Raw genomic sequence first — 12,155 nt, 5'->3', positions numbered from 1 at the left:
AGATTTTTGGACAAAACCCCCATTTTCTGATGGGAAAAATATTTCACTTGACATTTTTCCACCGGCCCTAGAATGCTGATAGCTAGAATCCACTGGTATCATGTGGACAGATGATACCAGTGAATTCTAGCTGCACGTGGAACAGATGCAGCTCCAACTTCCCCATTAAAACTTTGATTAAAACTTTCCATAGCTACACATCAAACCCACCCGGGGGACTTGGAGTTATTTAAGATCCTTTCATCTGAAGTCTTTAACATCGAAGCTGGATGTCTTTTCTAAAAAGATTTGCTCTCATTCCACTGTGGGCTTGTTAGTGTCACTTATATGGCAGGGGAGAATAATTCTCCTCGTCGCAGCAATTGCTGAGTGGGAATCTCTGGTTGGTGTTACGCAGCAGGTCAGAGTAGATGGTCACAGTGGTCCCTTCTGGCATTAAAAAAACCTTACAAAGCTCTAGACACACAATGTACATTATTATGTGTATTGTATTAGCACGTCACAGCCCCAGTCATGGACCAGGAGCCCGATGTGCCAGGGGCTGTACAAACACAGAACAAAAAGACTATCTTTGCCCCAAAATGCTTCCAGTCTGTATCTAAAGCCATTGGCTCAGTCTTCCTTAGCTCTCAACATTGCTTTGCCAGCAGTGTCTTTGCTCTCTCCAGAATGCCGGTCTTAAAACCTAGGGGCCCCCAGTCGGTGTAAATCAGCGCGACTCCATTGAATTTGTGGATTGCCACCAGCTGAGGATCTTACCCAATGAGCCTAGGACTGTGCATTAGCTGCAAAGAACAGGCTGTTCCTGCTGTCGCATGGTACAACTGAGAACGGGACGGCTCTGGCCCCAGGGGATGTAGGAGGAAGGGAAGGGCCTTGGAGGCTAACCTGTGATTTCAGGAGCTGCCAGTTGCAGAGGGGAAGCGGGGAGCGTGTGTGCAGCCAGCCAGTTCCACACACAGGGGCGTATGGGCTGCGGACCTGACTGCCAGGATCAGCAACACCGAAGGGGACATGCCCAGCTCATTCTGGAATGCGTTGACTCTGCCAGGCATTGCCCAAGCAAGCCGCTCACCCTCAATCTCTCTTCTAACCCGAGCCCTGCCAGCTTCCCACTGTCCTGCTTGTTTAGCCTGCAGCTTGTGGGCCCTTGGGGAGAGAAGGCAAACCCCAGAGCTGGTCGCACGCCGGGGTACAACCCCACCCGCTTGGGAGGGGCTGCCTGTAGAGAGCCACAAAGCTACATCATCCTCCTTCAAACTTCCCCCAAATTTGACGCCGGCTAGGCTGCTGCTGAGCTGAAATGCTGCCTGCCACACTGACCAAGGCTGTCGCACTGTTTTCTTGTACTCCCCCATAGGTCTGTTTGCCTCCATCAGGTGTCTCTTGCCTTGTACTTAGATTCTAAGCTCCTGGGGGCAACGACTGTCTTCCTTGTTCGGGGTTTACACAGCACCTAGCGCCCCATGGTCCTAGCCTGCCACTGCGGGCAACAGTGATGAAATAAGAAACAATGAGAGAACCAGTTTGCCTGATAACGCATCCAACAAGAATGGCACTGCCTGCGGGGTGCTCGGACAACAGCAGAGCCCAGGGGAATTGAGCTCCAGCGTTTTACTTTTCAATACAAAAATGACTTTTTTGGAAAAAAACCCTCCCTGAAAATCTTACGAAAATTCTTGTTTTCGTTTACATTTTTCAAGTTTTCATTGGCAAACAGTGTAATTTTCAATTTCTCGCTTGGCAAAAATGGTCCATTTTGGGTTGTTGGAATATGAAAAAAAAAATCATTTTTTGGTTTTTCAACCAAAAGCTGAAAAATTCAGTGAAAACAGTCTCAATTTTTTTATTCTGATGGGAAATAAAATCCATTTTCCAGCCAGCTCTTGAGAACAAGATTCAGCAGCTACGCATCTCTTCTAAAAGCCAAGGTTTGGAATGTGAACTCCTGACGCTTGTTTTAATACCTCGCTCTCGTGTCATGCTTTTCAGCAGGTGATCTCAAAGCACTTCTGAGCCTTTATTGCATTTATCCCCACGACACTCCGCTGAGATAGAGCAGGTGGGAAACTGAGGCACAGAGGACGTAAGTGACTTGACTGACGTCACCCAGGAAGTCTTCACTGCCCAGACCACTGCACAATCCTGTCTCAGCTCATTCAACTCAGAGCCCCATCTCTGCTCCACATGTTTTCAGCTTTGGCCTGGTCTTTGCTGGGACATAAGGTGCGTTTTTGCCACACGTTAGCGGCTAATTAACATGTGGCATCCTTCTAGCGTGGACAAGGGATCTGTGGTTTTAACACGTGAGCATGTCACCAGAGGAGCTTTTTGCCTCAATTAGAGTTTGTGGCCCTGTTGTAACTATGCCCCCACACCCTGCACCAGACCTTTCGGTTTGTGTTCTGTAGAGGATCCGGGTGAACAGGGTTTGTGGTTACTAGATGCCCTGCCTGGGTAAATATTTTCCTGGAACTTGGCCACTTAAAGCAACTGGATCACCTCAAAATCCCAGCACCTGAGCCTGTCTAGTGGCTTGCAGTAATCTCAAAGGCTAAAATTCCTACTGACTGCAATGGGGAGCAAAGTTAGATCAACATGGAGGGGGGCTTTGGAAAATACCACCAAGAGCCTGAAACTCGGTCTCGGGGCTCAGTTAAAGGACATGCAAATGAAAAGCAAATCTGAGCTTTGCTGGGTGTTGCATCTTTACAGTGGAGAAAGACAGTGGAAAAGTTTTCCTCCCAAATAATTTCGGGGTCTTTCTTCAGTTTGGTTAACATAAATCTATCACCCCTGGCTAATGAACAGTTGGGAGAAAGATTTCCTTTGTTAAATATTTAGCACCACCGCCCCTGCAATTAAGGTCTGAAAGGCTCCCAGCAGGTACTCAGAGAGCCCTCCTCCCGGCATGCCTGTGCGCTCACCACTGGGCCACGCTACCTCCCACCGAGCTGCCCGGGGCCGAATGGCACGAGAATGCTCCGCAGGGCCCGGCGCTCGGGCATGGTAGGGGAGACTGATCATGCTGCCGTCTCCGCTGTGCCTGGCTCTCAAAGCCTCCTGGGGAGGCGGCAGGCTGGCCCCAGCACCAAGTCCGCTCTGCTCCGCAAAAGAAACGAGCGCCGAACCTCTCCCCTTCCCCGCCCCGCCGCTTTGCGGCCTCCCTCGCAGCCCGCCCCCAGCTCGTGCTCCCCAGTGGACTCCGCTCTGCGCAGCTCCTTGCCAGCTGGGGCTCTGCGCCTGAGGCAGGTGGGAGGAGCAGCTTCGAGGCTCGTGACACAAAGAGCTGTGAGTCACCCGGGGTCCTCCGGAGACCCGTGTGGTGGCTGCTGGCGCTGAGGCATGCTCGGGAGGGATGGAGGCAGCTGCCAACAGCGAGCTGGGCATGGCTCTGGTCCAGCCGGGGTCTGGAAACGCAAGCTCACAGGGTGGGGACGGAGCGGTTCACTTGGGATGCCTGGAGGTTGCGATTCTCTCTCTGGCTCCAAGCAGGCTTAGGGAAGGCCAGCTGCTGTCTACACTCCGACTCCCACCATCGCAGCCTGGTGGGGGGGCACCCCACTGCTACAGGGAGAGCGGGAGCATGTCACCAGCCCTCAGGAGGCAGAAACGAGAGGCAGGTGGAGTCTGTTCCCGGGCCGTTGCCAACAGGATGGCTCCAAGCTGGGAAATGTGGGCAACCCCACTGCAGAGAGTGGGGATAGCTGGGGGTCCCTTGGGCTACGCTCTGGAGAGCAAAGGGTGGTGCCTGGCGGGGTCCTGGTGAGTAAGGGGGGGCTGGCTGGGGGCCCCACCAAAGAAATGCCCTGGAGAGCAAGCAGAGGTCTGCTGGAGTCTCCAGGGTCAGTCCCAATCTAGCCCCTTATTCACACGGCTCCTTCCTCATTCCCAGCCGAGGAAGAAGCACAGTGACTGGCCTGGGGTGGGTCTAGCCCAGGGGAGGCTGAGCCCGTTCTCTGGCTGGATCCACAGAACTGGCTTTGTGACCACTGGCCCCCCAGACACGCACACTTCTGCAGTCCTTCTGGTGCCCCTGCATTGTAAGGGGGGGGCTCCAAGTGAAAGAAAAAGAGCTAAGGTGGGGCATGATTCAAAGAAGGTTGAAACCTCCCTGGCATGAAAGGAATCACCCAGAGATCACCCAGGATATTGACAGAGCCCAGCTGAGGGCCTCCCGCCACCCCCACCCCCCCATGCGGGTGACTTCAAGGTGGGGCTTGCCAGCTCGTCACTTGGCACCCTCCCGGCGGGCAGCACAGGGTTAGGGTTTAGGGTCCGGGCCCCTCTGCGCCTTTCGGGCCCACGAGAGCCTCGGCAAGCCGGCTAGTTACGCTGCAGCCAGGGTCAGGGAGCCGGAGGGTTACCAGGCCCACAGCCTGCGAAAGGGGCCCGGGGGCATTTCCCGGCAGGCAGCAGGGTGGGATCTCGCAGGGGTTGGCACCCGCCGGTTGCAGGCCAGGGCTGGGATAGCAGGGAGCTATGGGTCGGGAGGGAGGGGCATCGGCAGAGCTGTGTGTTGGGGGCCAGGGCTGGGACAGCAGGGAGCTATGGGTCGGGAGGGAGGGGCATCGGCAGAGCTGTGTGTTGGAGGGCAGGGCTGGGATAGCAGGGAGCTATGGGTTGGGAGGGAGGGGCAACGCAGAGCTGTGTGTTGGGGGCCAGGGCTGGGACAGCAGGGAGCTATGGGTCAGGAGGGAGGGGCATCGGCAGAGCTGTATGTGTCTGGGGGCAGGGCTGGGACAGCAGGGAGCTATGGGTCGGGAGGGAGGGGCATCGGCAGAGCTGTGTGTTGGGGGCCAGGGCTGGGACAGCAGGGAGCTATGGGTCGGGAGGGAGGGGCAACGCAGAGCTGTGTGTTGGGGGCCAGGGCTGGGACAGCAGGGAGCTATGGGTCGGGAGGGAGGGGCAACGCAGAGCTGTGTGTTGGGGGCCAGGGCTGGGACAGCTGGGAGCTATGGGTCGGGAGGGAGGGGCAACGCAGAGCTGTGTGTTGGGGGCCAGGGCTGGGACAGCAGGGAGCTATGGGTCGGGAGGGAGGGGCAACGCAGAGCTGTGTGTTGGGGGCCAGGGCTGGGACAGCTGGGAGCTATGGGTCAGGAGGGAGGGGCATCGGCAGAGCTGTGTGTTGGGGGCCAGGGCTGGGACAGCAGGGAGCTATGGGTCGGGAGGGAGGGGCATCGGCAGAGCTGTGTGTTGGGGGCCAGGGCTGGGACAGCAGGGAGCTATGGGTCGGGAGGGAGGGGCATCGGCAGAGCTGTATGTGTCTGGGAGCAGGGCTGGGACATCAAGGGGTCAGGATGCACATTGGAAAACATAATCCCAACTATACATACACAATGATGGGGTCTAAATTAGCGGTTACTACTCAAGAAAGATCTTGGAGTCAGTGTGGATCTTTCTTAGAAATCATCCCCTCACTGTGCAGCGACAGTCAAAGAAGTGAACAGAACGATGGGAATCATTAAGAAAGGGACAGATACTAAGACAGAGAATATCCTGTTGCCTCTGTATAAATTCATGGGACGTCCACACCTTGAATACTGTGAGCAGATGTGGTCGCCCGTCTCAAAAAAGATCTATTGAATTGGAAAAGATTCAGGAAGGGACAACAAAAATGATGAGGAGTCTGGAATGGCTTCCCTGTGAGGAGAGGTTAAGAAGACTGCAACTGTTCAGCTTGGAAAAGGGGCGACTGAGGGGGGATCTGATCGAGGTCTGTAAAATCATGACCAGGGTGGAGAAAGTGAATAAGGAAGTGTTATTCACTCCTTCTCATAACACAAGAACTAGGGATCACCAAATGAAATTAATAGGCACCAGGTGTAAAACAAAAAAAAGGAAGTATTTCTTCACAGAACGCACAGTCAACCTGTGGAACTCCTTGCCAGAGGATGCTGTGAAGGCCAAGACTACAACAGGGTTCAAAAAAGAACTAGATAAGCTCATGGGGGATAGGTCCAACAACGACTATTAGCCAGGATGAGCAGGGATGGTATCCCTAGCCTCTGTTTGCCAGAAGCTGGGAATGGGCGACAGGGGATGGATCACTGGATGTTTCCCTGTTTGGTTCATTCCCTCTGGGGTAACTGGCACTGGCCACTGTCAGCAGACAGGACACTGGGCTGGATGGACCTTTGGTCAGACCCAGTCTGACCGTTCTTATGTTCTTAGGATTGAGGGGCATCAGCAGAGCTGTGGGGGGAGAGAGCACAGGGCTGGGATAGCAGAGGGTCGAGACTGAGGGGCATCCTCAGAGCTGTGGGGGAAGAGAGCACAGGGCTGGGATAGCAGAGGGTCGGGATTGAGGGGCATCCGCAGAGCTGGACACTTGCTCAGCACTATTCCTGCTGGGTCTGAGGGAAGGCAGGAGGGTGCGGTGACTAGCAGGGTCCATCCAGAAGCCAGAAACCAGAGGGTTTAGATGCCAGCCGAATGTCTACTCTGCATGGCTCCCCTCCTCACCAGGGACTAGTCGCTGAGACAGCACCTGTCGAACCCAAGCACTGCAGTAGCCACCCTGCAGGCCCTTAGCCGGCAGCTCGGGGGGTAGGCGTCCCTGGTGCGGCAATAAGGACCCGTCTCTGATGGCTGATCCTAGGCAAGAAACCTGGGGAGAGAACTGGGAAAATCTCAGGATGGCCTCCTGCAAACACCCCGAACACCCACGCACACGCATTCATGGACACCCCCTCACCCCCCAACCCTAACACACACATCACAAACACCCCAAACACATGCATTCATGGACACCCCCTCACCCTAACACACACACCCCAAACACCCCAAACACACGCATTCATGGACACCCCCTCACCCCCCAACCCTAACACACACATCACAAACACCCACGCACACACACCCCTCCCAACACAGGCGCACACATACAAGTGCACACAGGCCTGGTCACACCAATGCACGTGTGCGCTCACACACACACACACCCCCATTGCTAACACCCCCCCTGTCCCCCTCCACCAAATACTCATCACCCACATGCACTGGGGCCGATCCTGCTCCCACTCCCACCAGTTTCACCCCGCAGAAGAGCCACTGACCCCAGCCCAGCGAGCGTGGAGCGGCAGGAGGGCAAGACCCGGGTCTGCTTTGGAGCTGCTGCAAAGGGCTGCGCATTGTCTCAGCAGCAATTTCTCTTGCAAAGAGCGAGTAAAAATAGCAGAACATTTCGGGTAATTGCCACTTACAGGCTCACCCTTCTCTAGGAATTAAATTACATTTTATTACTTTGATTTGCTTTGATGGAGCATTATGGGGCTGCTTTCAGCGGAGAGAAGCCTTCAGCTTGGGGTGGGATGGGGCGCGAAAAGAAGGAAGAAAGGGGGGGGCTCGGAAGCTGAGGTGGGGGGCTTGCAAAGGAAGGTGTTTGGGGGCGGGGCTTGGAAGGCGAGATCCTTGGGGGTGGGGCTCATGGAGAAGGGGAGATCTGGGGAGTGGAAGAGAAGAGGCCTGTTGCCACAGGGAGGGCAAAGCGGAGGAGGAGACAGGGGAGTCGGAGTGCTGGGGCATCTTCCATTGTCCCCAGTCCCTTGCCCCGGGCTTTTCTGGGCAACTCTTGGACCCCAGCCCCCCTCCACCCCCCCAGATCAGCAGGGGAGGTGCTCCTCGCCCACTCTGCACTGCTGTCAGTGGCCAGCGCACTAATGATCTACGCCTAGTGTCGTGTTAATTACATGCCTGCCTATGCTCAGCTCCGCCCCAGGGCGAGTGGCCTGGGAGACCCCCACAAGCCCCACGCTGTAGGTTCAGTGGGTTTGTTCCCTCCCCTGACAGAGCAAGGAAGGTCTCTGGGTCAGGGCATGTGGTGAAAAGACAGTGACACCCCCCCCCCCACCAGGGACCTCTGGATGCACAGATCTAGCCCCCATCCCTCCAGCACCCTGGGGAAAGGCTGCACGGGTGATTTGGGGGGGACAAAGAGCACATACAGTGTTCCCAGGGGTTACACATACCCTCTCCCGAGGTCCATGGGTAGCTGGAGGGCAGAATTTTTCCTGCCTCAGAGGGATCCCCTCTGGGGATGAGATCAGTTCTATCCAGGGCTGGCAAGTGAGACGGTTAGGGGGGACAACTGAACCAGGGCCCCCCAAAACATCTGTAACAGGGCTGAAATGGGAGCAGACTGATACAGTGGGGCCCCAAATTCCTCTCCCTGGTCCTGGGTCTATCTCCAAGGCCCATATGCTCCTTGGCCCTTCTGCAGAGACTGTTGCCAAAGGGAGCTGGGCAGCAGCAGCATGAGGGGTGGTACCACCTCCAGAGCACCCCTTCATGGCCCCCGTAGGGTCCCCACCCTCCGCTCCCTCCCAATGCCTTTAAAACACAGGTCCCCTTCTGGGGTCTCATTTACCAGGTCTTTCCAGGTTCCGGTGGCTCGAGGTTCCAACCCGTCCCCCGTAGAGAAGGGATCGCACGGCCCTCCTTCTGGGGTGTAGGCTGTACCCCTCCCTGCTGCTTTTCAACTGCCTTTTCCGGTTCCCAGGCAGGCGGTCAGGAAGCAGAGCTGAGCACAAAACCTCCAGGGCGAGACCCTCTCCCGCCCCAGCCACTGGGCTGGGGCGCAGTCTGCCAGCCATCCAGGGCAGAAGCCTGACGCCATCCTTCACCCACAGCTGTCTCCCCAGGACCCTCCCTTATCACCTACCCCAGCCGAATTGGGTCACATGACCTTCATTTCCCCCACCTGGGGAAGAGAGGAGGCATGTCACAGGTGGGGCTGAGGCCCATCTCCCCTTAAAGGGCCAGTCACCCTGCAAGAGGCAGCCTCGCTGGGCCAAACCCCTTGGACATCTGACTGCATCCTGTCCGAAGGCAGGGGAGATGAAGGACCCAGTGCAGGGGTATCGGAAGCGGAGAGGGACCAGAGGCCACGGCCCCACCACTTTTTACCAGTTGCAAGGGCGAGCGATAGCAGGGAGGGGCGGAGAAGAGACGGTGCAGAGGCAGGGCCGAGGGGGGACGGGTGGTGCATGGGCTGGGGCCACGGTTCATGTGCCGGTGGCCCCCCGCCACTTTTAGGGGGCTTCTGCCCGCTCTTGAGACACCTGCTGAACCAGGGACGCCCACAGAACAGGCAGCATGAGTCACTTGCAGGTTCAAACTCGTGTAAATGGTGGCATCCCTGTCACTTGAAGGCTTTAACTCACGATTTGAGGACATCTGTGTCTCAGGTCGAGATCAGGGGCTTGTACGGGAGTTCTGTGGCCTGCAATGTGCAGGAGGTCAGACGAGGTCCCTTCTGACCTTAAAGTCTCTAAGACAAGGCGACCCCCCCACCCCGAAGCTGACACCACCCTGGTTAGAACCAGCTGAAAAAACTGAACTTCTTTGGGGTCTAGAAATGGTCTCCCCCCCACCCACTCCTCCCCCCAAACCAACACTTCCTGTGAAAAGCCGTAGGCATTCTCAACATTTCCCATTCTCACCCACTGCTTTTAATCCAGCGTTTTCATCTGCCGGAAAAGGCGTTTTCTTGCTGAAAACCGGCCTTTTGGTAAAGAACAACTTTCAAAAATGACGTTGATACAAAAATGCAATGAAAAGTATCTCAGAGAAGTGGGGAATCCCCCAACCCAGAAAATGGCTCCATTTTGACCCCCGCGAAAAGGAAACAATTCTGAAATTTATCTCAAAATCATTTCCCTCTTTTTTTTTGGACCACCTGGAGAGCCCCGGTCTCGGCGGGACAGTACTGGTCTCTTGTACCACCAGCAAGGAGGACGGTGAAAGACACCCAGACTTCCCCTGGCCATTGTGCCACCTTGAGACGCCATGATACAGCATTGACGTTACAGCTGGGGATGGGGGGAGCCCAGAACCATTCCGGGTTTGGGGCTGAGCCTCAGGATGTCAAGATGCTCCCAGGAGTTCCGGACTCGGATGCGCTGGTGGGAAGCATTAACCAGACCACTAGCGGATACTCTCTCCAGTTCTGGTGACCACATTTCAAGAAGGATGTTGATAGCGTGGACAAGGTTTTGAAATGAGCCACAAGAACTATTTGAGCTGGAAAAGCTGCTTGAAAGTGAGACACCAGAGAAGCTCAGCTAGTTTATCCAAGCAAAGGTTAAGAGGTGGCTTGATCATGACGTACAGGTACCTACATGGGGAAGAAATCTCTGAAAGTGGAGGGCTCCGTAATCTAGCAGGCAACGGCAGAAGGAGAACCAATGGCTGGAAGATGAAGCTAGACAAATTCAGACTAGCAATAAGGTTCACATTTTTGCCAGTGAGGGGAAGTAACCACTGGAATGACTTACCTAGAGTTGTGGTGGATTCTCTGTCGCTTGAAGTCTTTAAGACTGGGTGTCTTTTTAAGGGATACACTGCATAGCTCAACCTCAAGGTATGGGTGGGAAGAAGGAACTGTTGGGGGAGGCCGTCTGGCCTGTGCTTATGCAGGAGATCTGGTTAGATGATCACACTGGACCCTTCTGGCCTTAATGAATTCTTAATCCGGCCCAGGCCCTCCTGGCTGTACGAATCGGGGCGACACCAGTTTCCAGGGACCGGAGCGAAACTTCACTTATTAAACCCCAGCTCTGGTATGGAGGATTCATCAAAATGCCAGGTGTTATAGGCACCTGAACCTTGGGGGTCTGACTCTTATGCTAAGGGCCTTTTAAGCAGCTCCAGCAGCATAAAGGGGCTTCAAAGTGGGTATAAATGCTCCCCATCCCCTGGAAATCCCACCTGACTGGTGTAGCGCTGGCAAAAGGTTCTTGGCTCACACCCCCCCTCCCCACCAGCATTAGGTTGTGTGTTAAGGGTGTCGCATGGCTTTAGAGCTTGTCTCTGCATCCTGGGGGCATGGGGAACGGAGTGCAAGTTAGAGCAGTCCTGAGGGTGCTCTAGCTGACACCGGCAGGAATGGGACAACTGAGAATCAGGCCACAAGCCTGATCTAAGAATCAACGGGAACCCTCCCCACCCCCCAGCTCCCCAACCACCTCCCCACCAGGCCAGTGGTGCCTGGTGCCCAGACTGCACTCCATCTACGCTGCTGCACACGCCAAAGGGACTTCAGCAGCTCCTTCCAGGCTCAGCGTCTCTCCCATGGTCCCTGTGCATCCGGTTCCAGACAGCTCACCAGCTCTGGCAGGGAATTGTTCCGTGACCTTGGGAAGGGAGGTGGCAGTTTGATTTGCCAGCCTCTGCCCCACCTCTCTCCCTTTAAGCCGGGCAGCTGGGAGGTTTGGCTGGAATGAGAGTGCTCCTGGATGAGGAAGTTGGCACTGGAGGCTTCAGCAAACAAGAGACTGGGGAGGAAAATCTCACATGGCTGGTGACCCAAACCACCCTACCCACTGCACCTCACTTAGCCCCCAGCCTCAGACACAGGGATCCCAGCCCACAGCTGCATAACTGGTATTAGAACAGGCAGTGGGGGTCTAGTGGTTAGAGCCAGGGGAAAGTGCTGGAAGGGCAGGACTCCTGGGTTTCATTCCTGGCTCAACCACTGACATGAGAGGCAACCTGAAGTTTCCCCTCTGCCACAGAATTCCGGAGACCAAGACCCCTTACCAGACTCTCCCTACACTTGTGGCTGCTTGGATCCTCCGCTGGCCGCTGCTCACTGCACTGGGAAGGGAGTTAATGAGGAAAGTCTCATGCTTCAGGGTCGAGCAGCCCACTGCTTCCAGGGGTCAGGAAGGGGATTTTTCTCCCTACCCGCTTTGCAACATCACACTGTTCTCAGGGTGAATTCCACCTTCCTCTGAAGCACCAGGGCCACCCCACTGCCTGAGGGACGGACACTCAGAGGGCAACCAACACCAGGGATTGCTGGACACACGGGTCTCCGCAGCTTGAGCCACGCTGCCCCTTGGCTCAGTAACTGGGCTCCCTCTTAGCAAACCTTCAGTTCCTCTGGAGGAGTGGATCAGAGAGTACGTGACGGGCCCAGCAGCCCTGGAAAGGGGGAATATTCCCAGCGCTGCGGAGGCGGCAGAGCTGCATTAGAACAGGGGTGGGTGGGGAGCGCATTGAAGAAGTGGCGCGTGGGTGCAGCGTGTGGGGGGGGGTGAGGTGGGGTGAGTTTAACTCATTCTTGTCCGGGCTCCCCACGTGGGCCTCGTGTAGCTCTCTCGCCCCCTCTAATGGGCAGATTGTGGAGAGACCTTCCTCCCAGCGAACCG

This window comes from Lepidochelys olivacea (assembly GCF_965140295.1).
Source record: "Lepidochelys olivacea isolate rLepOli2 genome assembly, chromosome: 27".
Taxonomy (NCBI): domain Eukaryota; kingdom Metazoa; phylum Chordata; order Testudines; family Cheloniidae; genus Lepidochelys; species Lepidochelys olivacea.
This window is presented reverse-complemented; position numbering follows the sequence as displayed.